At 38.9% G+C, this 27132-nt stretch overlaps 1 long non-coding RNA gene across 1 annotated transcript; it reads right to left on the bottom strand.

Moving 5' to 3' along the window:
• Positions 1-387: 387 nt before the first annotated feature.
• LOC131737214 (uncharacterized) lies at positions 388-26823 on the bottom strand. The gene is made up of 3 exons (XR_009328799.1): positions 26741-26823; positions 1059-1151; positions 388-797 (listed from the first exon to the last, which is right to left on the bottom strand). It is a non-coding gene; the product is annotated as an uncharacterized LOC131737214 (long non-coding RNA).
• Positions 26824-27132: the final 309 nt, after the last annotated feature.

The raw sequence follows: 27132 nt of genomic DNA, 5'->3' as shown, positions 1-27132 counted from the left end.
TTTTCTTTGTTGGATGCAGTGGTGTTGCAAACCCAGTCACTTGTGGTGTCCCTCAAGGGTCTGTTCTTGGGCCTCTTGTCTTCAACATCTACATGCTTCCCTTGGGTCACTTCATCCGCCAACATAACCTCATGTTTCACTCCTATGCAGATGTGTGACAAGGTGGTTTGCAGTGTGCAGGTGCAGGAGTGAAGCGGTGACCAATAACAGACAGACAACGATAATCCATGTGCAAAGGTTGTTTATTTTTAATCCAGTCACTTGACAACTGTAAATAATAATGAACGGTAGTACACAATGATGTGTACTACTCTGTATAACCCAGGGGTTCAGTCCTGAAATAATATACACAATATAAACACACATGAAACACAACACAGTCACAAGTCCAAAGTGAGTTCTTTAAGTGCAAGTGATGAAATACAATTTATTCGTGAACAAAGGTGCAGAGTTGTCCAGGTTTGTGCTGGCCTTAAGCGACAGCTCCTGGATCAACTTATTTTGTTCTTTAGTCCTTGCACTTTTGAATACAATTTATGTCTAACTCCATAAACACCGTTTGGATTACTTCAAAGGTGTATTTGAGTTCCTTTGGTTAAATTGAGTGCACATATCAAACCCATTAGCAAGGCACAAGCATTGGCCACACTTCTCAGATCATGTATCACTTTCACACACTTGATTACAATGTCGACATCTTCAGGGGGTTCATATGCTGCCGTACCTTCCTTCCTGATCACAAATATTCCCATGACAGTTTGCTCAAGGTGTTTCATTATGTTATCTCCCTGTATATCCTGGAAAAAAAATAAAAACAAGACATACTTTAAACTTGCAGTTTAGCAGCATTTGATCATTCATAATGATTGCCTGAATGGTCCTTGGGCAGATTCAAGAGCATGTTGTCTGGCGTTCCAATGATTTTACACGTGAAATACAAACAGATAATAGGAATACAAAAAAGGCAAGAAAATCTCTTCCCATTGTTAGAAAGACTATGCACTCACGAAACAACAACAAAGAAAAAGCCTCACAAAAGATAACACATATGTACCAACCAAGTATTCTTTAATCAGGCTATCACTGTCTTCAGGCAGGTATTCACACAATGTGTTGATGACTACTTCTCTCCTAGTGTCAATGTTGTCGCTCTGTTAGAAAAAAAACAGAAAACTCAATTATGGTTTATGAATCAATCAAGTCAATTTCAAGGAATTTCTATAGGGTCATACACAATATCACTAAACACCATTTTTTTTAATTTTGCCATTTAAAATAACACGTTTTCCACATTTATATAAATGCATAATAATAATAATAATAATAATAATAATAATAATAATAATAAATACTTGCTCCAAAACTTTCAATATATTGTTTATTTTTCTCCCTGCAGCTCCTCCTTTAATCTTAAACAAAGTTATCAGCCATGGTGCATGTTTATCTAGTTGTGCCATGAACTTCGTTTGTAGTGGGACAGTTGTGATGCTCAAAAACTCTGCATTAATCTGAAAGGAAATAATTTTTGCTCACAATTGAGGGAACATACAAAGTGACCAGCATCAAAAGGCAGTGCCTGTAATCAATGAAACTTTGAGAATTCAACTTAAGACAATATTTTAGATTATACATCAAACCAGGTAGGTCAATATCTCCCACTATGTCTTAAAGGTTACATTAAAGGTTACATTGTCTTGTTACATATATAAACTGCCTCACCGGTCAAGAGTCCAGAGCCCTAACCACTACTCCGCACTGCTGCCGAGTTGTAACTTTGGTGATTACTGTGTCATGTGATAAGAACATACTGAAAGGTTCTTTTTTCCCTTGCATCAAGTACTCAATAGGCACCACAACGTGAAAGTTCTTCTTGAAATATTCTCTTTGTTTATAGGCTTTAGCCAGGGGACCATCCTTTCCAATTACTATGCTGATGGGGTTGGATTTACAGACAGCATTGGCTACTTCTTTGATGATTGCTTGGTCAACATGACAGTTATGCTTCTTGAAAATTTGATCCATAATGTTTTGTATGACGGGCACAGAAACAGAACATATTATGTATTGCAGCTCCTCAAGCACATGAAACAGATTTTCCAATTTAAGTAAGAGAGGAGATTTTGTGCTCAATTGCTTTTGGCAAATCCTCCAAGTCTTCAGTATATGTGTCAGCATCAGAATTGCTGCCAGATTGAAAATCATGTCCATCTCTAGAATAAGAGTTTTCTTGTGTATCATTTTCTGCTGAACCAATGGAACAATGTGTTCTTCTAACTACTTCATCTTTGAAGTACTGCAATGTATGTGGATTGTGCTTTCTGCTCTTGTGAGACTTAAATGTATCATAAATGTTTGTCTTGTAAGCACAACCTTCAAACAGAAACACAACAGTTTCATGATTCTTTAGATGTCGACATATATGACCAAAATACTCCTCCTCTGTGGCAAGTTCATTGTATTCACATACGTGGCATTTGAAAGTAACAAGTTCTTCTGGCTTTAAAGATCTTTGTATTGCATGATATCTAGATACCTGTGACCGAAGGGCAATCCACATTTTGAAAGTACAAGGGCAATTCTGATACAAACAGGTAAGGGTGACTGCGCCCATAATGTTCATGCTGGAACTTGTAGTGTTTAAGTAGATTTGACCTTCCAGATACGCAAACATCAGTGTTTACACTGCCAAATGCACATCCAAATCGCTGAAAAAAAATAATACTAACAATAAAATGATTGGATACGCTCAATTATTGCTTTTTTTTTTTAGTATTATGTATCTACATCTGACTGTGGATAACAAATAATCATGTGCAAAAATCACTGTTAATTTTATGATTCCTCTATATATTTGAACTATATTTTACCTGTTTTAGGGCCCTATTCTATCTTGGTTTATGTGCGTGTAAAATGAAATTTATAATTAAAGTTCGGGAGGAGGGTCAGACACCAATCTCCGCATCACCAAATTGAATTTACACATTAGCTAATTTAAATTGTTAGCACTATAAATACCCTCTTCACTTATCTCTGTTGCGTTTTGATTTCATCGTAACCCACCACCTCCCCATCTCCACCTTTCTTAATAACAGTTTTTATGTTTTATCAAATGGGGGTCTCAGCCTCGTCCAGTTGGCCAGGCAGCGAACCCTCAAACCAAGTTAGGTTTGATGCCAAATGAATGTGTATATACAGCATACTTCTGTTAAATCGCATACTCCGCATTCTCTACAATAAATATTTGTACTAAAACATTTTGTGATTGGTGTTTGTCCCGAACTACTGAAGTGTTGTTATGCTCTGTTGATTAGTCATATACGTAAGTATTGTAACAAACTGAACCCTCGTATTGATTTTTTAAAAGACGTGGATATCACACGACAGCGAACACCCCAATAAGGACTTAAATTAGTTGTTTTATTTTAAACATTTGCTGGCTTATTACTGGAAATATTATTATTATTATTATTATTAATAATAATAATAATAATAACAATAATAAGTGAAAGAAGTAGCCGCCCTTATATTCTACCCATGGAAATCCGCCTGAAAAAAAACCCCGTCCTGCATACCTCCAGTATGTATGTGCTTCTGATATTATTGACCTTTTCCTGCTTGATGGAAGAAATCTCCGTTCTTATTGTACACACACTCAGTGTCTGCTTCCTTACTGTATCTATTAATTTAAAATAGCAAATCAAGTTTTTTTTTTTGTTTTTTTTAACTCAGTCGAAATTAGTGTTAATCAGCGGCTATAGCAACTACTTTATGGTTTCATTCACAAGTCGTACAACAAATGGATGCAGACTGACATTCAATAATTTTATTTCAATAGAAACACCAACACAGCAACACAGACAAGGTACCTATTCTCTGACAGCACTTTGAATAAACTTTATGAACACAACAGCATGATTACCAATAACACATTAAAAAAGTAGCCTAACATACTGAAATTTAGCTGGCTGTATAAACATGCACTCAAGTCCTATTTTTTAAAAAAAAGTTATCGATAACTTCACAAAACAGGGTACGAACAGCTGCATGTGTGTAGAATATTTTAATTAAATACCGTACTGTATCAAATTGTTATTTACACCGCAACTGGAAGTATCCTACAGGGTCCACCGCTTGGATTAAACCAAAGAGCCTGAACAGACCACAGATGTTTTTTGAGAAAACCGCATTACTCATGGAATACTGAGGTAAACTGAGCAACAAAAACTAGTTCTTCATAAAATCAGGATAAAACGATTAGAAAAACTTAATTTTTTAATTTTGTTTAACATATCTATATTCTAATAGAATTTGAGCCCTCAGGAGCCTTTTCGCCTTCGGCGCGGGCATGTAACTGCACGAAGCGGGCATTACCACACGATTAAGCCCGCTCCTTCTGGCTCAAATGCTTAATTTAAATTTCAAATCAGGAATTTAAATTTTAGTCACAACCTTTATCCATAAATAAAACACAATTCATGAAACAATCCTAGGATCAAATGTTTAAAAATGTGAAATCCTGTTTTGAAACTGCTTGTAGATTCCTGTTACTCTTGTAAATTACTAATGCATCCTCTGTAGATAAATGTTGTGTTTGTTGATTGGTTATTTTAAAAATCAAAACAGTCTCTGGTTGGGCATCAACATACTATGTCATCATCAAAGTAAGCAGACACTGTGCATGCAGCTCTGCTTTACCCAATCAGAATCCTGGCCAGCGCAAGAGTCAGTGTGCTGAAAGAACGAGTAACGAGATGCTTCTGGTTAATGTAGTGGAGTAAAAAATACAATATTTTCTAAACAAACGTACTTGAGTAAAAGTACAAGTATCCCAAAAATAAAGTACTTAAGTACATGAAGCTAAAAGAGCGCTCCCCGAGTGTGGTGCACTTTTGCTTGGGTATGACAAGCAAGCCAGAGTCAGAGGACCTCAGCTTGTGTGAAGGGACATAGTGGGTCAGCAGGTTGGAGAGACACTCTGGACCTGTGTGATGAAGGGCCTTGTAGGCAAGCAGGAGAAATTTGAAAGTAATCCTGAACTTTACAAGTAGCCAGTGCAGCTGGGCAAGGCAGGGGGTAATGTGATAATGATTTTTACATCTGGTAAGGATCCTAACAGCGGCATTTTGAACCAGCTGCAAATTGGTTTATGGTGCGTGACAGAAGACCACCAGAGAGAGTTGCAGTAGTCGAGTCGAGAGGAGATGAATGCATGACAGAGTATCGCTGCATCAGGAGGGAAAGGTAGGGACAGACCTTTGAGATGTTTCGGAGGTGGTAGAAGGAGGATTTGACTACAGAGGAGATGTGGGCATCAAAGGTTACTATCCAGAAGTACACCAAGGCTTCGTACAGTAGGGGAAGGTAGCAGCAGACAGTTGCCGAGGTTCAAGGCAGCAACATTGAGATTCTTGAGTTGAGTTTTTGAACCTACTAGAAGTAGTTCAGATTTGTTAGTGTTGAGCTGAAGAAAATTGGCAGACATCCAGGCCTCAATGTCTTGGATGCAAGCTGAGAGCCGGACCATAGCAGAGGGACATCCAGGGTCTAGTTTTAGGAAGATCTGGGTGTCATCTGCATAGGAATGAAACATGAGGCTATGTTGGCGGACGAGGTGACCCAAGGGAAGCATGTAGATGTTGAAGAGAAGAAGCCCAAGAACAGACCCTTGAGGGACACCACAAGTGACCGGGATTGCGTCAGCACTGTTTCCATCATAGAAAACAGACTGCATGCATCCAGATAGGTAAGAGGACAGCCAGGAGAGACAGGTTCCAGAGATCCCAGCATACTTCTGAAGGCAGTCAAGAATGTTATGATCTATGGTGTCAAAAGCAACAGTTAGGTCCAGGAGGACAAGGACAGAGAGAGCAACAGCATCAGCATTAAGCAGGAGATCTTTTACAATCCGGAGCAGAGCAGTTTCAGAACTGTGATGCTGCCAGAAGCCAGACTGCAGAGATTCAAGCAGATTGTTATCTGCAAGATGTTTTGTCAGCTGTCTGGCTACAGCCCTTTCAAGAGTTTTGGAGAGAAAAGGAGGATTGGATATAGGATATAGGATATAGGAAAATTAGATAGGACAGCCCGGTCAAGGGAGGGTTTTTTGAGCACTGGCGTTACTCGGGCAATCTTGAGGGCAGCAGGAATTAAGCCTGTCCAGGGCCAGGTTGAGAGTGTGCATAATGGTTGGGGCAAGATCAGAGGCACAGAGACGGACATGATTTGTTGGCCAGGGGTCCAAGGGGCACGTGGCAGTAGTAATTTCAGCAGTATGCTGGAGATATCAGTAATGGAGAGAGGAGAGAAGGAGGAGAGAGCAGGAGGGGCAAACGGAGGGGAGTCAAGGTGGTCGAGTACTATACTGGGTGTGGCAGGAAAGCTTAGAATAGATGGTGTCAATTTTGTTATATAACAAAGTTATATATATTAAGAGGATAGAATATTTTAAGACAACACATTAACCAAGAGCAAAAAAAAATAATAACGTTTGGGGAATGGTAGAAAAAATTAAAAATTACATTTGTGAAACTGAGAATTGTCTCTTACCTTTCACTCCTACACTGTTCACACCTCAACTACAAACACCTCCCGCTGCTGCCTGTTTGCCTGAAATCCAAACTAAAAATAGTGCAATCGGTAATTTGTAGTTCCCTTTCAATTAAAAGACGACCAACAACCATACTTGGGATATGCCTGCCATAGGTCAGGTATTCACAGCATTTTACATCAAAGCTGCCGATAGGCCCCTCCGTGGAGTGCCGTCCAAGGTCCCGCCTCACCGAGGTAATAAATAGTCAAGGTAATAAATAATCACTGCACGGAGATCTCACCCTCTTTTGCTTCTCACAACCAGGTAAGTAATGTAGGTATAACTAACCTCTTCCAGTTGTGTGATCGACTCTTTTTAAAAAGAGCTCTTCGAGTTTTTTGTAGTTGCCTGGCAAATTATTGCTGGAAGTCGGCTTGCCACTTCCCCGGAATCAGGACTCGACAGCTGAAGCCTGAGCTAACGCTGCGCAAAGGCGCTCCATTTTACAAATATAAAAATATATACAGTATATATCCCAACTGACGAAGACTTGTTTGAATCGAAACGTGTCGTGGACGTGTACTTTTAAATCTCCTGTTTGTCTAAATAAAATGAAAATAATTTTTAATACTTGCGTTAGTGTGTATCATTAAGGAACATTACGGCATGTACAACCTTAGCCGTCTCGATCATCCTGAGCCATGGGAAACTGAAGTTTGAAGGATTATCCCCTACTTATTGGCTTAAGTCAAGAGACAATTATTTGTACCATAGACTTTTACCTTACTGTGGTCGGCACCTTTGTATATTGAAGCATTGTTGTGCACGAAAGGTTACATTTTGACTTTTGATTATATATATATATATATATATATATTTATATATATATATATATATATATATATATATATATATATATTACACACAGTATATAGTGATAAATATGCAAGAGTAAGTAATAATGCAACATAGAAAGGTGAGGTTCTCTAGTTCCATTACTACAGGGCAATTTATCATTGAGGAAATTGTGTGATACGTCTTTAAATACCCCACAGAGTAACTGCCATAGTGCTCCACTTTCCGGGATGGCCAAAGGGGTTTATTAACAGCAGCTGGAAGGGGGGAGGGGAGCGTTATTTAAGGTGGTGAATCAAGGGGCTAGGGATGGCGGTATACGTGACCAAAAAGCAGCAGGGCAGCAGTGCAGGAGAGAGCGTTATTATGCATTGTGTAGAAACGAGTGTTTAAAAGTAAGCAACGTGACCATGAGCGTGGGTTCGTTTGCAATAAAGCCCAGTTCAGGAACAAACTGAATACTTTGGAGGAAACCAGCGAAACAAACTACGGACACAGGAGGACAACTGCGGTGCAGTAAGGTAGTTGAAATAAACTTCTAATAATCTAAACGGGGGTGTGTTGGGATTTTAGAAGGATACCTTTACTGTTTGTTTTTACGCTGGGAGCTGCGAGTGAAGGCAGCAGCCAAAGACTGTTTTTATTCCTGCTGTAACACGAGCGTGGAGTGTGTTGAGATTTTTTTTAAAAAGCGTGTTAACTGAACTTGGAGTGCATGGTTGAGGAGATAAACCGCTTTTAAAATAACGCACCGGAGACTATCATTTTGTAACAAATAGCACTTTGCTTACACTGTGCTTGTATTAAGGACTGTGTACCATTTAAAAGGATCACCAGGACACGCAGTGATGAGAAATCCCTGCAGCAGGAAACTGTGTGTTGGAACCACGAATAATGGACTGTTCTGATAGAAAGTCAACACATTTAATTTCAAGACTTATATTTTTAGTTGTTGTCTGGAACAAGTACGTGGTATTTTGAGTTGGCTCCGTTGGGAAAACGAGCCTTGTTCTTTTCTTCATTTTTACTATGTAAACGCTGGGATTACTTCATCCTCTTTGCCCGGGACTTACCTGTAGGGGGCACCCTTATTCATCGGTGGAACCTGGAAACAGAAATAAAGTTTGTGCAAAACCCTGAGCAAGGATAATACAATTGCAGGGACTAGGAAGGATAACTTACCTGGGAGTCCTCCTGGTGGCGAGTGGTGGAATTGCAGGCCAGGAGGCCTACAAGCGATTGAACTCCTAACACACCCGAGAGTGTGGGGTGGTGTTTTGTGTTTGAGTTGGGTGGGGGGCTAGCCCTGCCCAACTATTAAGACTAGGGAACTGAAGAAGTTAAGACTAGGGCCCAGTGAGTGGGCTAGGTTTTTATTTTCTGGCAACCCACTTGAAAGGTGTTATTTCACTGTAAATAAACCCTCACTTAGACTTCATTCCTGCCTCCTGTCTGGTCTCTCATCAGGTTACCACCCCAAAACAGAGCTCCAAGCTCACAATATTATATATATATACTGTATATATACACACACACACAATGCCTACCGATTGTAGTCTGCTTTCACTAACCTTGCATCTCGCTGCCTGTTTTTTCTTTCTCTGCCTCGAGCAGCTTTTGAAAAAAAAAAATAGAATAAGAGAGAGATTCTCCAGTGAGACCCAGCTCTGCTGCACGCGCTGTGGAGTCGAGGACTCTGGGCTATTGAAATACTGCTTTCCAAAAAAAAAAAAAAAAAAACCCTTACACTACAGCTTCCTGTTGAGTGTCTGTTACTGCATTTCAGTTAAAAAAAAAAAAAAAAAAGTGTGCTTCCTCCATTAGGCCTGATATTACCTGGTCCTACTGTTGAATAGACCCCACGCACATTCGAACCACTCACCCATAAAAGCAGTGCGTAGGTATATAAAAAAAAGCAGTTGTTTCTTTCTCTCTCTGTTTTCTTTTTTCCACGTTTGACTGTGCCACCCCGCTGCAAGCTACGTGCTGCAACGGCTATGCCTGCACTCTACCCAGATGGTATTATACAGTGCTCCACTCTGCTGTAAGCTATGCACTGCACCGGCTGTGCAGTGTCTCGGCCTCGACGCCCTTGGTACTCTCGGGTCCCCGGTACCTCAGAGCCTCGGTACATTGGTGCTTCGGCACCTCTGTATACTAGAGCCTCGACGCCTCGGAGATCTAACGCTCCCCTGCATAGGTGACTTTGTGCTCCAGTGTCCAGCCTTAAGTGCCCTGGTGCTTTCAGCGCCATTGGTGCATAGGCAGCCTCAGGCCCCTTGGTACACTGCCCCTGTGCTTTGGCGCTTTGATAAGATCAGTGCCCCAGTGCTTACCGCATCAATGCCTTTGTGCATTAGGTGCTTTAGTGCCTTAGAGCCCTCAGCCAAAAGACCTTGCACAATGTCGGGCTTTCACCCTTGCACATCCTGCAGGGTGAACCTTCCCCCACAGGACAAACACTTGCTGTGTGTACGGTGCTTGGGTAGGCAGCACGAAGCATCTGCGCTGGAAGACAGGGCGTTCTGCCCAATCTGCACAAAGTCTAGGGATAAAACCCTGTACAGAAGGATAGCGCAGTTCACTGGCGCGACCGAAACGGTCAGTTCAGATGAACTGTCTCAGATTTTCTGGAGGAGGTCAAGTCCTCTTGGCAGAGACCAGCCTCGGCACCAAGCCTTTCCAAGAGCACAGCTCCCCTGGCCTCCTTGCAGGGTGCAGGAGCACTGGGACTGAAGCATTTCCCGCCAGTAGATTCCACCATAGCAGCTCTGGTGCGAGCCCCCCAGTGGGCGGCCTATCCAAGGACCCTGTATGCCCTAATGTTCAATGCAGGATCACAGAGGTCCACCTCAAGAAGGCTTATGCAGCCGAGGCTAATACAGGAGTTCTTTTGACAGCTTACTTGAGTGGCATGCTGCAGTCTGTTGAGCTACCCGAACTGCTAGCTTCAGAGCTATGCTTGGTCTCGGGTACAAACAGCTATGGCTGTCTCAGACGAGGGTCCCGGATGCGGATAAGTCCGTTTTATTGGATGCGCCTATCTCCCCATGCCATACTTTTGGACCAGCGGTAGAGGAGATACAGCAATGCTCCAACAGAGAGCGAGAGGCAGGTGGCTGCAATGCTCCCCCCCCCCCCCATGCCCCGGCACGAGCAAGGGGGAAGCGATGGTATCCGGCAGTTACTACGGTAACTAAAATTGTTCCAATCCCCACGGCACCACATGGCGATCTGAGGCACCGCCTCCAAACCTCCGTGGCAGCTAATACATGGGGCCGTCAGCAAGGAGGGAAATGCCGGCCGTGGAGCCCCAGCACACCAGCGATCAGGGAGACAGTTCCAATGGAACCACCCCAGACAACCTCCAAGACAGTCTATGCCCCAACCTCAGCAACCTCAGCAGGGGCCCTGAAGGCTTGTAGCCTCAGACCCACCCGTTTGCACAACACCAGCTGCAACACTGGGGCAAATTGCACCTCAAACGCCTGGGTGCTCGCCACCGTACACACCGGTTATACGTGGGACCTCCTCCCTTTCAAGGGATCACATCACATCTGTGAACGACCCTATCCAGGTCTTGGCTCTCAGACAAGAAATAGAAAGCCATCTGTCTCGTAGAACACACCTCTCAAAGAGAGGGGTTCTACTCAAGATACTTCTTTCTGCCAAAAAAGGATGGCACCTCAACGGGTTCTTGAGGGAGAGGAGATTCCAGATGGTCACACATTGCCATATCCTCCAGTCTGTCTGGCTGGGTGACTGGTTTCCAAAAGTGGACCTGAAGGAAGCATATTTTCACGTTCCTATGTGTCCAGCGCAAAGGAAATATCTCTGCTTCGCCTTCAGAGGAGCGTCTTTGAGTTTTCCGTGCTGCCATTCGGCCTCTCCTCAGCCCCCCCCCGCACATTTTCAAAGTGCATGGATGTCATCCTAGCTCCCTTGTGGCTGCAAGGAATCAGGGTGATGAATTACCTGGATGACTGGCTGATTTGTTCCCAGTCCGAGGAAGGAGCAGTGGCCCACACAGCGATTGTGACACAGCATCAGCCGAGGCTGGGTCTCACCCTCAACGATGCAAAGAGCCAATTAATACTGGTGCAAAGTACGGTCTCCAGCTGGATTCCCTTATGATGCAAGCCTACTTGTCGGACGACAGAGTTGCTGCCATTCGCAACTGTTTGGTGTTGTGACAAAAATGACTGGGTCAGATGGCCTCGGCTTCAGCAGCCATCCAACTGGGGTTACTCCACATGCGCCCGCTCCAAGCGTGGCTCAGTGCCTTTCGGTTACAACCCAAGTGCGACAGACACCATCGGCTGACCGTGTCTCTCCTATGCTGGGAAGCACTACACTGGTGGAGGAAACCCTCTCACCTGAGTGAAGGCGTAAGAATGGGAGTGATACACTATCGTCAAGTGCTGACGACAGATGTATCCAACTCTGGTTGGGGGGTGGTATGGGCAGGCAGTGGAGTCTGTGGACCCTGGGCGGCCCCTGGGTATCCCTGCACATAAATGTGCTACAGCTGAGAGCAGTCCACCTAGCGCTTCAAAATTTCCTCCCTGTGCTCCAGGACAGACATGTCTTTGTCCACACGGACAACATGTCAGTAGTTGCGTACGTGAACCACCACGGAAGGCTTCGGTCCCCGGGGTTACGCCGCATAGCCTTTCGGCTGTTAATCTGGGCACAGAGGCACTTCCTATCCCTCTGGGCTGTTCATCTCCTGGGAGTGGTGAACTGGGCAGTGGACCTCCTCTCAAGGGAGGGTCCTCACCCATCAGAATGGCAACTGCACCCTCAGGTGGTGCAGTACATTTGGGAATGCTTTGTGGAAGCCCAAGTCAATCTCTTTGCCACGGCAGAGACGACCCATTGCCTCCTGTGGTTCTCCCTCCGTGGCTGCGGAGGAACACTAGGCGTCGATGCCCTAGCCTACGTGGCCCAAGGTGCTTTTGTATGCTTTCCCACCGGTACCGCTGCTCCCTGCCTTCCTCGAGGTCAGGAGAGACAAGGCGACAGTTCTCCTGGTGGCCCCCAGATGGCCCAGGAGAATCTGGTTGTCGAGCCTCTGCCAGCTGCTGCAGAGCCAGCCCTGGGAGATCCTGCTACGCATAGATCTCCTTAGTTGGGCAAAAAGGCACCCTCTGGTACCCAGAGCCGGGCAGACTCCAACTGTGGGTCTGGCCCCTGAACGGGACCATCTAATTGGTGCATGACCAGAGGTCATGATCCCATCTATTGCTCTATAGGAATTATTTTAAAGTTTCTGCAAGATCTGTTAGAGGCGGGTAAACCTCCCTCTACGTTGAAAGCGTCAGTGCACAGTTCCTGTATGCGTATTTGGGACAACGGAAACAGGGTATCGTTGCACATGAACCCTACTTTCCTCCCTAAGGTGATTCCAGCTTTTCACCTGAATCAGTCAGTATAACTAGAGGCTTTCCATCCCCCTCCCTTTGCGGAGGAGATGGATAGGAGATTGAATTCCCCCTGCCCTGTTCGGGCATTGAGAGGTTATGTGGATAGAATGAGAGCGCTGCGCCAGTCTGACCAGCTCTTCGTCTGTCATGGTGAAAGGACCCGAGGCCAAGCATTCTCTAAGCAGTGGCTGTCCCATTAGATTGTGGACACAGTCTCGAATGCGTATACTAATGCAGGCCTACCCCCACCTGGGAGGGTGGCTGTGCACTCTACCAGAGATGTGGCTACGTCATGTGCTCTCTTTAGAGGTGCTTCATTGACTGATATTTGTACTGCGGCTAGCTGGGCTACTCTGCATACATTAACCAGGTTCTACCAACTTAATGTGGTAGATCCTTCTATGCCTTCATTAGGGTCCTTGAGGTTGCACGCTCACACCACCAACATTAGATCGCGGTAGTGAGGCGTCCCTCATATGCTGTCCGCTCATACTCCCTCGCAACGGATTTGATATACTTTCCCAAAAGTATGGTTGTTGGTCATCTTCAAATTGAAAGGGAACGTTATGTTATGGATGTTACCCCGGTTCCCTGAAAGAGAAGACAACCAACAAACCTTGCGAGGTCGCATCACTCTCATTCGCGGGTTCAATGCAAAAGAGGGGGAGATCTCCGTGCAGTGACTATTTATTACCTCGGTGAGGCGGGACTGAGGAAGTCACTCCACAGAGGGGCCTATTGGCAGCTTTGATATAAAATGCTCAGTGAATACCTGACCTGTGGCAGGCATATCTCAAAAGTATGGTTGTTGGTTGTCTTCTCTTTCAGGGAACCAGGATTACATCCGTAACCTAATGATTTCTTGCCTGCCGAGGCGTATCTTTTAGTAGTTGTTGACAATACTCCTGCCCAAGAGACAATTTTTAATAAACTATTTGAATTACTTAACTGTGTCATTAAAAAGATTAACTATCAATATTGACAATATGTTGACAATACTTTTATGAGAAAAAGGGCACGTCACTTCTCTGCACCAAATGTTATTTTACATCCGAGTGTAAAAAGGTTCTTCCGTGACTGTTTTAACCTTCATCTTGTCGTCCATTTTTGGAAACTTTAGCACTAGGCCTACGGGTAAAAGAACAAATGGATTACCGTGGTTAAAGCACTATAGGAGCTCCTTGCTGCTGCTTGAAGTTGGACCATTGTATACATATTTACAGCTTGAGTTCTTCTAGTAAATTGTGTTTACTGAACACTAAAAACGAATTGGATTCTGTGTATCAAGTCAGCAATGCGCATGTGCATTGCTCAATTAACATAAATTGTGTTGGAAACACTAAAATAAATTAATTAGTAAGTACTCAGTTATCTATTAATTGTACTTAGTATTTTTATTTTGTTTTAACAAATATATCAAGTTATGCAGATCTGTCAGAATATTATAGGAGTAGCATTTACTTGACTCAATTTTCATTTTTTTGAGTGAAGGATATTTTACTTTTTGGGAGATCACTGAAGTTACAATTTCCATAAATCAGGTACATTTTATTGAAGTGAAAGCAGGGTCTGGAACCACAGTCAAACCCTCATTAGGAGCATGGAAAAAAAAACATGTATCTTTTTACAGATTATCTGGATCATGCAACCATGTATTTGGATAATGTCACTTTGAATAATTACAATATTGTTTTCATACAGTACAAAAATCACAAAAAAAAAACTTTATAGTTTGTGCCATTTAACATGGATATTTTTTATTTTTTTTTAAATGTGGGTCTTTAACCTTACTATATAGATATTCCTAAATCAGATTTTTTTTTGTTATTAAAACTAACATTAATAATTAATTTCGAATCCTAGTTTATACCAAAAACAAACAAAATAATATTGGCAATACTTTGAAATCCATCCTAATATTTATATAGGGAATGAATGTGTCTCTCTCGGCCTTTTGGAAATCATATAATGTTATGTGACATTGTTGCAACCAATTTCAATTTCTGAATATTATTATTATTATTATTATTATTATTTATTTCTTAGCAGACGCCCTTATCCAGGGCGACTTACAATCGCAAGCAAATACAAATACATTCAAGTGTTACAATATAAGTCATACAATAAGAACAAGAAATACAATAATTCTCAAGTGTGACAAACCACAATTCAATAAAAAATGATTTAATATTATTCTCATTGCCTCATTCATATAATAAAAAAGATTATTCTTAAATTTTATATTGGTCTGGGGTGGCATTTACTGTACATCACATTCCTTGTGTAGAAGATACTAAGGATGTGCTGCATGAAGCCAATTCTGTACTTCCTGGAATTCCACATTTCCAGAAACACATTTTTGTATAACTTTAATAACTGTCTATTCATAATGTAAAGAAACAAACTTTGTTATCATTTCTAAACCAGGTCAAAAGATTTATATTAAAAAAACAAAAAAAACAATGAGAGAACATTATTCTAGGATTTAGCCTGCAAGCTACGTCATAATTACTACCTATATTACATAATGGTCTCTGTTTCAATGTGCGTATTAATTACAGTACATATCCACTGGATATAATGGGCTTGTGCCAGCATTATTGGGATTAAAATAGAGCCTGGCTTTGCAGTTCTTAAACCACCAAGCATTTTCACATGATATCTGTCTAGGGGCCTCAGTAAAATAGGTTCTGCAGTGGTCCCAGTAAGCTCCAGGAAGACGGGTGTCTCATTGCAGTTGGCATCACTGAGGACTGTTGTCAGCAGTCTCACAGAGATGCCAAAGATTACAATGGCTGATTTACCTCCTCACCCCCTTAGATGGTGGTCCCTTTTGGGCAGGGCCGAGGCATACTGGCAAGGCAGTTTATAGGGAAGCTCGCACTACAGCTGCCTATGCTGCACCTGCTAGGTGGATAAAGAGAGGGCTTTGGGCTCCAGTGCGGTCAGTCCATACCCTTTTAAGCACATAATTGATTACATTAAATTCAAACCAAAACAAACACAGCTTACACGACTCCTGTGCAGTTCTCAAACAACATACAGAACAAATATAATATCATGGAGAGGGTTTAACCTTATCTGACTAAATTATAATTCAGTACAATACAATAGAGCTGAATAAATACTTGGTTCTCCAGCATACATATGATTTCATGAGTAAAATACAGATTGATAGCAAAAAAGCATTCAGCCGCCTCAAGAGTGTTCTGGAAGAAAGTCCAAGGCAATGGATTCTCATACAGTAGGGTTATATTTCATACTCCCACATGCTGCACAAAGGGCAGCTTATATACTAGTATTATATAATATAACCACCTCTGAGCTCTCTCCCAGGGTAGGCCAACCTTAAATCGGCTCAGAAATTATACTGCCTTAATTGGTTTAGAGCCATTCTAAAATGTAAATGGGGTAAAAACTCTCAAACCTGAAAAGGCTAATTGAGGATTTTCTGTAAATAAGTGGACCGCATAGCACAGGTGTCTGTATTGAACAATAGCAGTCTTGCCAGTTTGTTCAATAGGGGCACTGGCAGGACTTTATGATTACAAGACCTTGGATTATATTTAGATGTATTCTTTTCAAAGGGTGATTTTAAGTTGCACGGGGACCTCCCGGGTACTCAAGTGTAGTTGACCAATGATATTAATATGTTACACAGAGAAAGCCAAGAAAAGGTTCTTGAAAAGGTCACAATAGTGAATTGCGTAGTCACTAGCTATAATGAACATGCAGGGTTTGTCATTGTATATTAATATAGCACATTCACGAAGATGCCTTTTAGATAGTCAAGTACTGAAGACAACTTCATTGTAAAAGAAAATAAATAAAAAAGATGGGTATAACAGCTGCCTAGCAATTTTTTGCAAAAGATTTTCACACTAAATTATTCTCAATTTTCTATCAGTTAAATGTTTATGGTGTGGATAGTAAAACTATGAGAAAGGTCAAGTCAGACTCATTGGTATTAATTACATTGGAGTTAAAAGAGTAAGCAGCAGGGTTCTGAAAAATATAGCGTCATACGTCCACATGTGTTGCTACAGCTGTTTAAATAACGTACCTGTAATTTTTCATTTCTTTGTTAACATCCTGACAACTTTTTACACATAACTTAAGCTCTTTCCAAAATGGCCGCTAGTAAAAAAGAAACATAACAACAAGTGCTCTGGCTTTTCTGTTCCGTACCACATCATGGATCGTTATTGTCGTGTTACCTGTTTGACAATGTGGTCAATAATCCTAACACAATCAGTGCGGTAGAGCGGCCATTTTGAAAAGAGCTTTGAAACAACATTAAAGTTAAAGTGTAAAAAGTTGTCAGGATGTGAACAATTGGTTACAGGTATGTTATTTAAATAGTTGTAGCAACACGTGGGGACGTGTAACTATTTTTCAGAATCCCGCTACTTACTCTTTAAAACCTTTTGTGACAGGCCAGAATTATATCAAACATCATTTTAACATGTCCTTTTGAATTATTCCACTATCAGTGGTCTAAAGTAGCTTAGCAACCTACTGTAAAACATTATCTCGGTAACTGTTAATGTTATTATTTTAAAAAGAAAAAAGCAATTTACAGAATTTAAGTCAGACTGTTTATATAATGTATTTAAATGGTGGTTTTACAAACATGAGCCCCAGAATCATGCTTGGGTTTTAATTTACACAGTCCATTGCCAAATGTTCAGAGTAACTTTATTCTAAAATATACCTAATCTGAGCCCAGTGAAGAAAAAAAAAAAAAAAAAAAAAAAAGAGCAATAAAACATATTTCTTAAATCAAATCTGCCGGTGGCCCTATTGAACAACCAGGAACCTACAATTATCATGTTGTTGTTTATTTTTGTATAGTTTTGCTTACAGTTTGGCTTGTAGTTGTTGTTTATAGTTTGTTTACAGTAATGTTTGCGAAACATTATTGGAACAATACCTTTGCTAATTAACTCTACACTAATGGGATATCCATTGGTAACTGTTAATATGACTATAATACTATAATATCCCTGACCAGCAGGTGTCAGTCTAACCCTAGAGACCTGCATCTGTCTTGTAAATTACATTCTGTGTATCATTCTCATAGTTTTTCTAAGATGTGCAGAAACAGGTGCTGTGGTCCTTTGGTTTTCTTTCGAATGTTTTGTGGTATTCATATGCAACTGACAAATAGCTTACATTTTTGTTGGCATGTCTGTATATTTATACTATTACTGTCTTTCTTGTAACATTTTAGCAGGTCAAATGTTTCTTGTTTTTATTTTATGGGTCTGTAAAATTAAGTACATTGGAAACAACAAACTTTCATGTGCAGCTCAATGTAAAAAAGCCAGTGTATACCCAGTTTTGATAATATTTAAGGAGCTAGTGTTTATAGTGCATTAGGGATCCAATATATTGGAATAACAGTATGAGCCAAACAATCCTGCTTTCAAGATTATGTTTGAATACTTATTTAAATAAAGTTTGGTCCATTGAATTCTACAACAAACTGAATAATCACTGAAAAAGATTCAGCTTTTTGATTTTGTTGTGTTGACACCTTCAACTTTTATTTCTGATTATTTTTTTAAACTATAGGTTTAACTTGGGTTGAATGATTTAATAATAAAAAAATGTTGTGTTTTGATTTTGAAATTGATGATTCTGTTATTGAAGTTATTGTTTCCTACAATCTTGTTCAATTTTACATATTATACCTCTGTGTCGTTTACTATATTCATAATTTAGCTCCTGAATAACATGATTTAGAATTCCTATGAAAATGAATGGGAGAGAGATTACACTTGTTATATTAGAAAATACTTCTGAAATGCTTCATGATGGGTAATTAAAACTTAATTATGACCTAGTTACAGATTTATAAAGCTGCATTGAAATAGCCAGTAATTAGTATCCTACATTTCTAGATATGTTATAAACACTATTACTATACTTAATGGTTCCTTAAACTAAAGGAAACAACTTTTATTTATCCACTTGGGGCCTGCTAAACACAATAGCAAATGTTAGTTACTGTATCCATAGTAACAAGATTATGAACTACATCAAGGCTGAGACAGACCATCACTTCTTCTCCAATCCTCTATTGATTCAATGGATTTTATTAATGATGTTAATATAATAACAAAAATCACAATGGTAGATTACAAAAAGCAAGTGACAAAAAGGGATGTAAAGATTCCAGAAGAATAAGGGACCCAAAAGAGTACCATATACGTAGTTTTGAAATAGAACTAAACCATGCATAGTACAGCTTGTTCCATGGGGAACGTTAAGTAAACATACATCTAAGGAGTACTCAGGCCTGAAGTGCAATCAAATCAATCAGTTAGGCATGTAAGAGGAAAATAAATATACAAAATAGAATGACATTCTGCTAGCATGAGTAACAACCGCATTGTATTGGACTGCGGTTTGCTGTTTGACTAAAAACAAAACACGGTTTACCCCCCCATCGAATATGTTTTTGCAATCTAGTTGTATGCCAGAACAAAGGGGCCCACCAGTACGCTTTCATAATTTTAATCTTTAAATTAAGAACCGTGAAGTGTGCAAGAAAACCAGATTATATTACATACAAATAATATAAAAGGAAGCTTCTTGACAAGAGCTAAATCAATGTAAGTTAGATCATTCCAGTTCAATAGCCTGGATAAAAAGTCTGACCAGAGCAGACTGAGACTGTATGACTGCCTTCAATCACTGATCTTTAAAATACTCAAAACAGTTTCTTTGAGGATACGTTACTGAAAACAAAAGCGGGTTGTTGGGTCTATCGATGCCATTTAAAGAGTTTAGTTAGCTACAAAGGCTTATTTGTCTTGTACTTCACTGTACTTTTAATTAAGCCTTGACATAATTTAGTAATACATACATTATTAATTCCAGTACATTACACAATGGATATTATTTCAATGAATTCATTTATTTAAAGTTTAATGACAGGAATAAACAGCTTAATACTTCTACAGTAAAAGTTACACAATAATCAACAAAATATATATTACTTTGCGGTCCACCTAGACATGGCTGTTTTACACTTGGCCTGTTTGCTATACTTTACAATACAATTGCACCACATGTCTGCATTCTAATATCTTTAAACATTAACAGACATGACATAGTAATTTTTTTGTTTAATACTCAATTTCACAGGAGTTTTACTTAATTTGTGTAAAATGCTATAGGTTATTATGTGGTAGAATATATTTCTATGAAGCAGGAGAAATTAAAACAGGTTTTCTTGCACACTCAAAAACAGCGATGCAAAACTGAACTCACCCAGAAACAAAATATTAACAGAAAAATCAAGAGGGTTATGTTTATTCAGGTGGGTGTCATTACCTGTGGGGATTGCCACAGGTTTGTGAAGTGTTCTCAGAAATCTAACCAAAGACAGAATCCAGTTTGTTTTCATTAGGAAGGTATAAATTAGAATTGATTCCTATAAGTCAGTATTGTTTACATTACATTTTAGTGACCAGGGGTTTTAGTTTTAGTTTCAGCTTACATTAAGGTCCTATTTTGATATCTAAAAATATCTTTAATTCTCCTAAGGATTTCTAATTTATTTATACATTTCTTTCCAACAAATATGCAGAATTTGTGCATTAGCAAGACCCTCAAATTATAAATACTTGTATGTTTTTATTTATTTGAGCATTTTTTTGAGATTAAACATGCTTGTTTATTAGGAGTGGACACATGTAAGTCCCAGTACAGGTTTCACACCTAGATACATTTTATACATTACTGTGATATGTATTTATGAAAACAGGATTCCGTAGTTAACACTATAGTTACATGTTCAAAACGTTGGCAACAAAACCAGGCCTTTGTAGGCTAATACCTTTTTTTAAAATCTATCGCTGGGGTCAAGTTTGTTAAATATTGAGTAGATTAATCAGCATAGCAACACTGGTTGTTATCGTTGCTATGACAATTACAAGTGTTTTGAATGTGCCCCTCTGTGCCTTGTTATCTTCATTTTAGTTAGAATTGTGGGCTTGCATAAGTCTTTCTGTTTGGATTTGTTGGAAGAAGTTACTGAACGGGCCTTCAAGGTAAATGATGTTGGAGGTACAGTATAGAAAAACTAGTCTGTCAATATATTTTGTCTATCACTGAAATATTGGAAGTAAGTGCATTTCTTAATAGGGATTACACAAAATGTGTATTTTAATCGTTTTAAAAGCTAAGATGCATCAAGCCCAGCTCCAAAGTGGAGTACGACTGACAGGGATAGTGTAAAGGCTAAATGACCACAGTTAACAGTGGTGTGAATCCAGCAAAAAAACATCTGTATTTGGGTGTGCAGATCCCTTGGCGCGTGGACTGGTATATCAATAAGTCAAGTAAGCCTTTATGTTTAAATAATCGTCCACCTGCTGCAATCACAACTCCAATTAAAAACAAAATTGGAATTTCTCACAAATTGCAATGTTTATTTTATTACAATTAAGCAGTATTTTTCCACCGAGTTTAACACGAATTTAAAGAACTCCCCTAATGATTGTGAGGTTTACTATTAAGTGTGAACTTCATATTCAATTATAATTGCTAGAAAAATATAATTTAACAGTAAAATAGTCACTTAACAATGTGCCATTTTTATATGCGTTAAGAAATGGAGAGCGTCCAAATATCTACACATGGATCCAATTAGAGGAGGAATGTTTAATGTAAAGTTTTTAAAATAATGACAATATCTGGCAAACCAATAAACTAGTAGGCTAGCTACCTTGGGCTGTCCAGGTTCTGTGTAAACTGTGAAGGGGGAAATCATTGCTTAATTAACATCAGCTTTAGCTCACATCAGCTTTAGCTCACATCATCGTAACATATGCTATTAAAATGCAATTTTGTTGTGGTTTAAAAATGTCTGAATTTTTTTTTTTTTTTTTTTTTTTTTTTTTTTTTTTTTTTACAATGTTCTACCCTTAATTCATTTGAAGCAGATGCTGAGCTAAGGTTTGAAAAACAGAAAAATATTATTCCACTTGCAAATTCCACTGCTGACTTGTGTCACAAACTGATGAATTTACATGGCACCAGAAACTAACAAGTGCATTAACATTAAGCTAAATGATTAGAAACAGTTATTCATTTGTTGATTAATTCTATCAACATTATTGTTTTGACAAAACAGCATCTGATACCAGTCAGCATCTAGTAAGATATCTGGATAGATTCTCAAAGTTTTTCCTCTAAATCCTCATCAGCACAATTTTTCAAAAAGGAAAATCAACCCAGGTTACCAAATCAGAAAACTTCTCAGGCATATAATTAAGGTTGTACAGTGCTGCCTCTTTATTTTGCTGTCTAGACCTAAAAAAACAACTTAAAGTATTGAAAAAAGTGAATTATACAGAAAAAGACTGGGCAGGACTTTTAAAAGGTCATAAATGATAATTCCAGTGTTAATAAACAAATTGGTATATAGCAATAATTTTGGAAAATGCCTATTGTTATTAAATTATCGTGTAATGTGATAACCGAAATTATGTTGATTTACGAAATATTGTTAATATCTTAACGAGCTATGCTTCTTGCGACTTTCTTTTGTTTGCGTTGGAATTTAAATCCAACGTAAATCCATGATAGTCATCAGGAGTTAATTTGCACTTGGAAAAGGAGGGTTTTAATTAACAAAAGAGTATATAACTCACCATGAAACAGATGCCGACGATACAGAGAGAGTGTACAGGACCATGGTTAATTTCTTACAGACTACCTAGATAATTCAGAATTTGTAGTTATGAAATTATTTAAGCCTTTTCTATTCTTGTGGTTATTAATGAGCTTTATTCACTTGTTTTAATAATTTGTAACCTTACGGAACGAGTGTTGTATTGCTAAAATTATATATCATTATTTGCGTCTAGTGTATTGTTACAGAAATGATCAATGCAACTGTAGCCTATCTGAACTCTGGATACGTACATTATATGACAACTACCTGTACTGTAGATTTTATTTGAATTATACAAAAAAAACCTAATAGTAAATATTAAAATCTTGGTATAGAAAACGTCAATACTAGATATTACAATAAAGTTTCCTTACAGGCAACAAATCATTGATGTGGATTAAGCCTAAGGCTACGATTTTGTCATGGTGGTCATGGAAATCGTGAACATCGTGAATTTAAACAAGACTGTGAAATCTTGGAAATGGATGTAAAAACACATTTGGTTAGGCACTGCCTTTATGTCCTTTAAAAATGCAGTATGTCATGCACTGAAAATACACATGTTTGGTTGTGTATGCGCACAGCATTTACATGTAGCTTTGTAGATCAGTGAATGAGATTTGTATTTTGTAGTTGTGCGAGCATGTAAATGAACACAGATCGTATGTTATTGTAAACTCTCAGCTGTGATCTTCACACATACAGCGCTTGTTAATATATTTTTTTAAACAAAAGTGGGCTTGCATCTTCAAAAAATATTAATACTTACATTTTATTTCTTGAAACCTTTTCATACAATGTAGTGTACCCAAGTAGTCTGTTGAAAATAAAACTCACTTTCTCTAAAACTAAACCTTGATAAACAAAATATTTCAGATTGCCGTTGAACATCTTTTTTTTTTTATTTCCTGCAAACTGTTGATAAAACGAGAGGTTTATCTGTTTTGTAGTTTTTTTTTTCTGATCTTTGTGATGTCCATTTCTTGGACACGGTGCCTGCCTATGTGATTTGACTATTTTTTTAAAGGGGCAGTGCTCTGTAGGCTACTCAGAAACAATCAAATTAAACGTCTCACTCTTATTATTGAAGAAAAAATATATACCGTTTCATTTTGAACACAGTAATAAAAACAATTTTGACATGCTGATTTTGTGTATATATATATATATTACATTTACACCGGGTGTGCACAGAGAAATAGGAACACAGTTTATTTCGACTGGTGCGAAAGCCTGCATCGTACAGTATTAAAAAAAAAAAAGAAAAAAAAGGGTATGTTGGTGTGAAAGGACCTTTAACTAAGTTTTGTACTCTAAAGTAACATTTAAACTTGTCAGCAGTCAAAAGCAATAGTCTTTATAGTATTGATTTTGGTGTACTACTTAAAAGCTGTTGTGTATGTTGATGTAGCTAAAGCTACATTATTTGGTGACCTTATTGTGAATTCCTGTTTTGTTTTTTCTTGTTTTTCCCCGCAATTGGCATGTGAATTGTACTAAAAATCACAGCCTTAATTATGCCTAAATGTATTTGTAATGTTGTCAGACTCCCACCACACTATGTACAGTGTATACTTTCACCTTCACACATCTGTATGCATATAAAATGTTAGTGTTCAGTGGCTACATCTAACCATGTTGAGTTTATTTATAGTGGAGGCGAGCAAAGAGTAGCCTACTAGAGAAAATGCATTCAACATGATTAGAGGAATTCACCGAACAATTACAAACAAATTGTGTATTGGGTTGGGGAGTTCCATCATAATTTTCAAAGCTTATATAATGAAGTGTTACATCCATGTATAATAAAGCTAACAACTACAAACACAAATGGCACTTCAAACTTATTTATTTATAGCCTACAATCATACATACTAAAATACATATAAAAGTAGGCGTCAACATAAGAAAATAAATTCCAACCAAGCGTACATAGATAGCTTACCCCCCACTCCATCCAAAAAAAACCCCAAAAAACTTATTTTTAACCAAAAAAAAGATTGCAAAATGAACATTAAAAGAGTTGTATATAGTAAGCTGTGTCAAAATATCCCGCCAAATGAGGGTAAATAACTAGTTGGGTTTAAGTTTTATTTATTTATTTATTTATTTATTTTTGAATCCGTGCCGTCCGATTTTTACCCGCACGCCAGATAATCTTAAATCAGCATTTTATATGTGAAGTGTTCTAAATAAATGTACATTCTGGATGACAAAATGCACAATTTTAAATGAAGTTCGCAAATTAAACACAACATAGGTATTGCGATACAATAACACTGGTTTTTGAAAATCCCTCCAGTTCCTCTTGATATAGAATTTATAGTCAACATGGACCAACCATGAATTAACTGAAGAGAATCACTATATTTGAGAATCTGGACCATTTTTGTGAAAATATGTCAAACACATCAAAAAAGAAATAACCTGCAGTTCATTTTAAGTTGTTAATGGATTGTTACATTGATGGTTTTATTTTTCCGTTGCCTTTAAAACCTTGGTAAGTGTGGTCCTTTTTTAACCTTTATAGAAACATTAAAGGATAAAAAGATAACTATCTGTGCAAAATTATCGATTTGTGGAAACACAGAGAAAGAATAATCATTAATAGCACTATTAGTTTCATATTAGTTAGAGATCTACTGAAAATATGACCTACATTTAGTTTTTTTTTTCCATTATTATGATGAAACCAAAAACGGAAAACAAAACTTGCTGTATTTGGCACCTAATCCTTTTTGTTTAATGGGTCTTACACAGTTGGGACCATTAAGGGAAATTAAACATAGCACACATTTCCCTTCACTTGTATTATGAATGTTTTTAGCCAGCCGAGTAGACGCCTTGTTTATTTTAGATACAAATTGCTGCAGGTGATACAGGAAGAGACCTCACACTTAAGTGGCAAAAACGGAGGCCGAAATGACTTGCCATTAGCTTCATTAAAGCTGGCTTTGTGGCTCCCCCTTTTCTTACTCATGGAAGTCATGCCTCAGTGACCACAGAATACACCTGTGTTCTGGTTAGCCTAGATTTGTTGGAATTAGATAGGATTAAGGCCTGCTCTTGACTCATCTCCCACATAGGCCTGTCATCTGCCAACAGTAAGATGAGACAGCGTAAACTCTGAAAGGATGGAGGTCCTACTCTCTCCGATCTGTTTCCCATCTTCCCAGATCACTTGAAATAACTTTCAGTACTTTTTCAGCATTATGAACTGCTTCTGGCAACTCCGATTTATCCTGAAGTATTTAATTGTATTTCAAAATTAATTAAATGGTAGATCTAATAAGTATAAGTAGAAATAATTCTATACTGGACCAGATTCATAGCTGGAATATTGTATGTGAAAATCGCCTCATTGCCCAAGCCACTTCCCGCAATGCCTCTCAAAAAAAAAAAAAAAAAAAAAAAAAAAAACTGACAGCAAAAGTTGCCTGTATGCCCGCCCGTCGTTGCCACCAGTGTCCGTCAGCAACACCACATCTGACCTACAACCCATTCACAAACTCGCTCAGCATCACCTGGCCCATTCTGTCACAATTCAACTGATTTTTGTCTAATCTCATTCTGCAAGAAAAGGACTCATTATCATAATATATTATTGTTGCCATTCGTTTTACTGTTCCAAGCACAAAGTCATGAGACAGACATATTGAATCATTGGTTAATGAAGTGCAAACAGAGGGAGAGACACTGTTAGACTGAGCTCAGTATGACCACACCTCACTGGCAGTGTCACTGTGATTCTTCCATCTGTGAGCACCATGCTAACTCAAAAACATTTCAAAAGAAAGAAGGAAGAAGAGCTGTCTAAAGAGGCAGCAAAGTGTTCTATGATTTACCTAATGTTCAGTTATGAAATGGGTACACAACAATTCATCCCCAACAATAATAATACTACTACTATTAACGTGAACTTACATCAAGTACTGCAGAAACTGGTTGTGCCTTCATATGTTAAGAGCCTGTGACAGGGTAGTGTTGCGGGCCCATGTTATTCGGCAGGCAAAGAGACTCAGAGGCAAGGAAACTGCAGTTAAAGCGCTGCTGCGCGGTTTAATCAATAAACAGAAAATAAAAATCCATGACAAAACACTGCTCACCAAGCAAAAATAAAAGGTCAAACAAAAACAAATCTCACACACAATAAACACTTACAAAATAACCGGCGCAAGGGCCAAAACAAAAGTTTAAACAAAAACAAAATTGTTCTGGCTGGGCAGAGCCTTCACTGACCTCGACCTCGACCTCGACCTCGACCTCGACTTCGACCTCGACCGCGAACTTTTAACAAAAATACAGCACCACACCACCAAATTGTTCACTCACCAACTGCCACCACCAAACAACGGATTTTCTCTTTTTATAGCATGTGGCTGGAGCCTAATTATCAATTACTCAATTAGCTCCAGCCACATTCTCACATGTATTTTGGCAGGGATAGGAAATTAACCCCATCCCTGCCAACCACCACCAAATCACCACACAATATTATTCTTTACAGGCAGGGCCCTGCCCTGCCACAGAGCCACTTGCACAGTTTGCATTCCACTGGATCATTTAGGTATTTCACAAAAAAATATCAAAAAACCTATTTTTTACTACTATTTTTAGCATTTAAAAATGCA

This window comes from Acipenser ruthenus, chromosome 5 (genome assembly GCF_902713425.1).
Source record: "Acipenser ruthenus chromosome 5, fAciRut3.2 maternal haplotype, whole genome shotgun sequence".
NCBI classification, from domain to species: Eukaryota; Metazoa; Chordata; class Actinopteri; order Acipenseriformes; family Acipenseridae; genus Acipenser; species Acipenser ruthenus.
The sequence above is the reverse complement of the archived record's forward strand: the minus strand, read 5'-3'. Positions and strand labels throughout refer to the sequence as shown.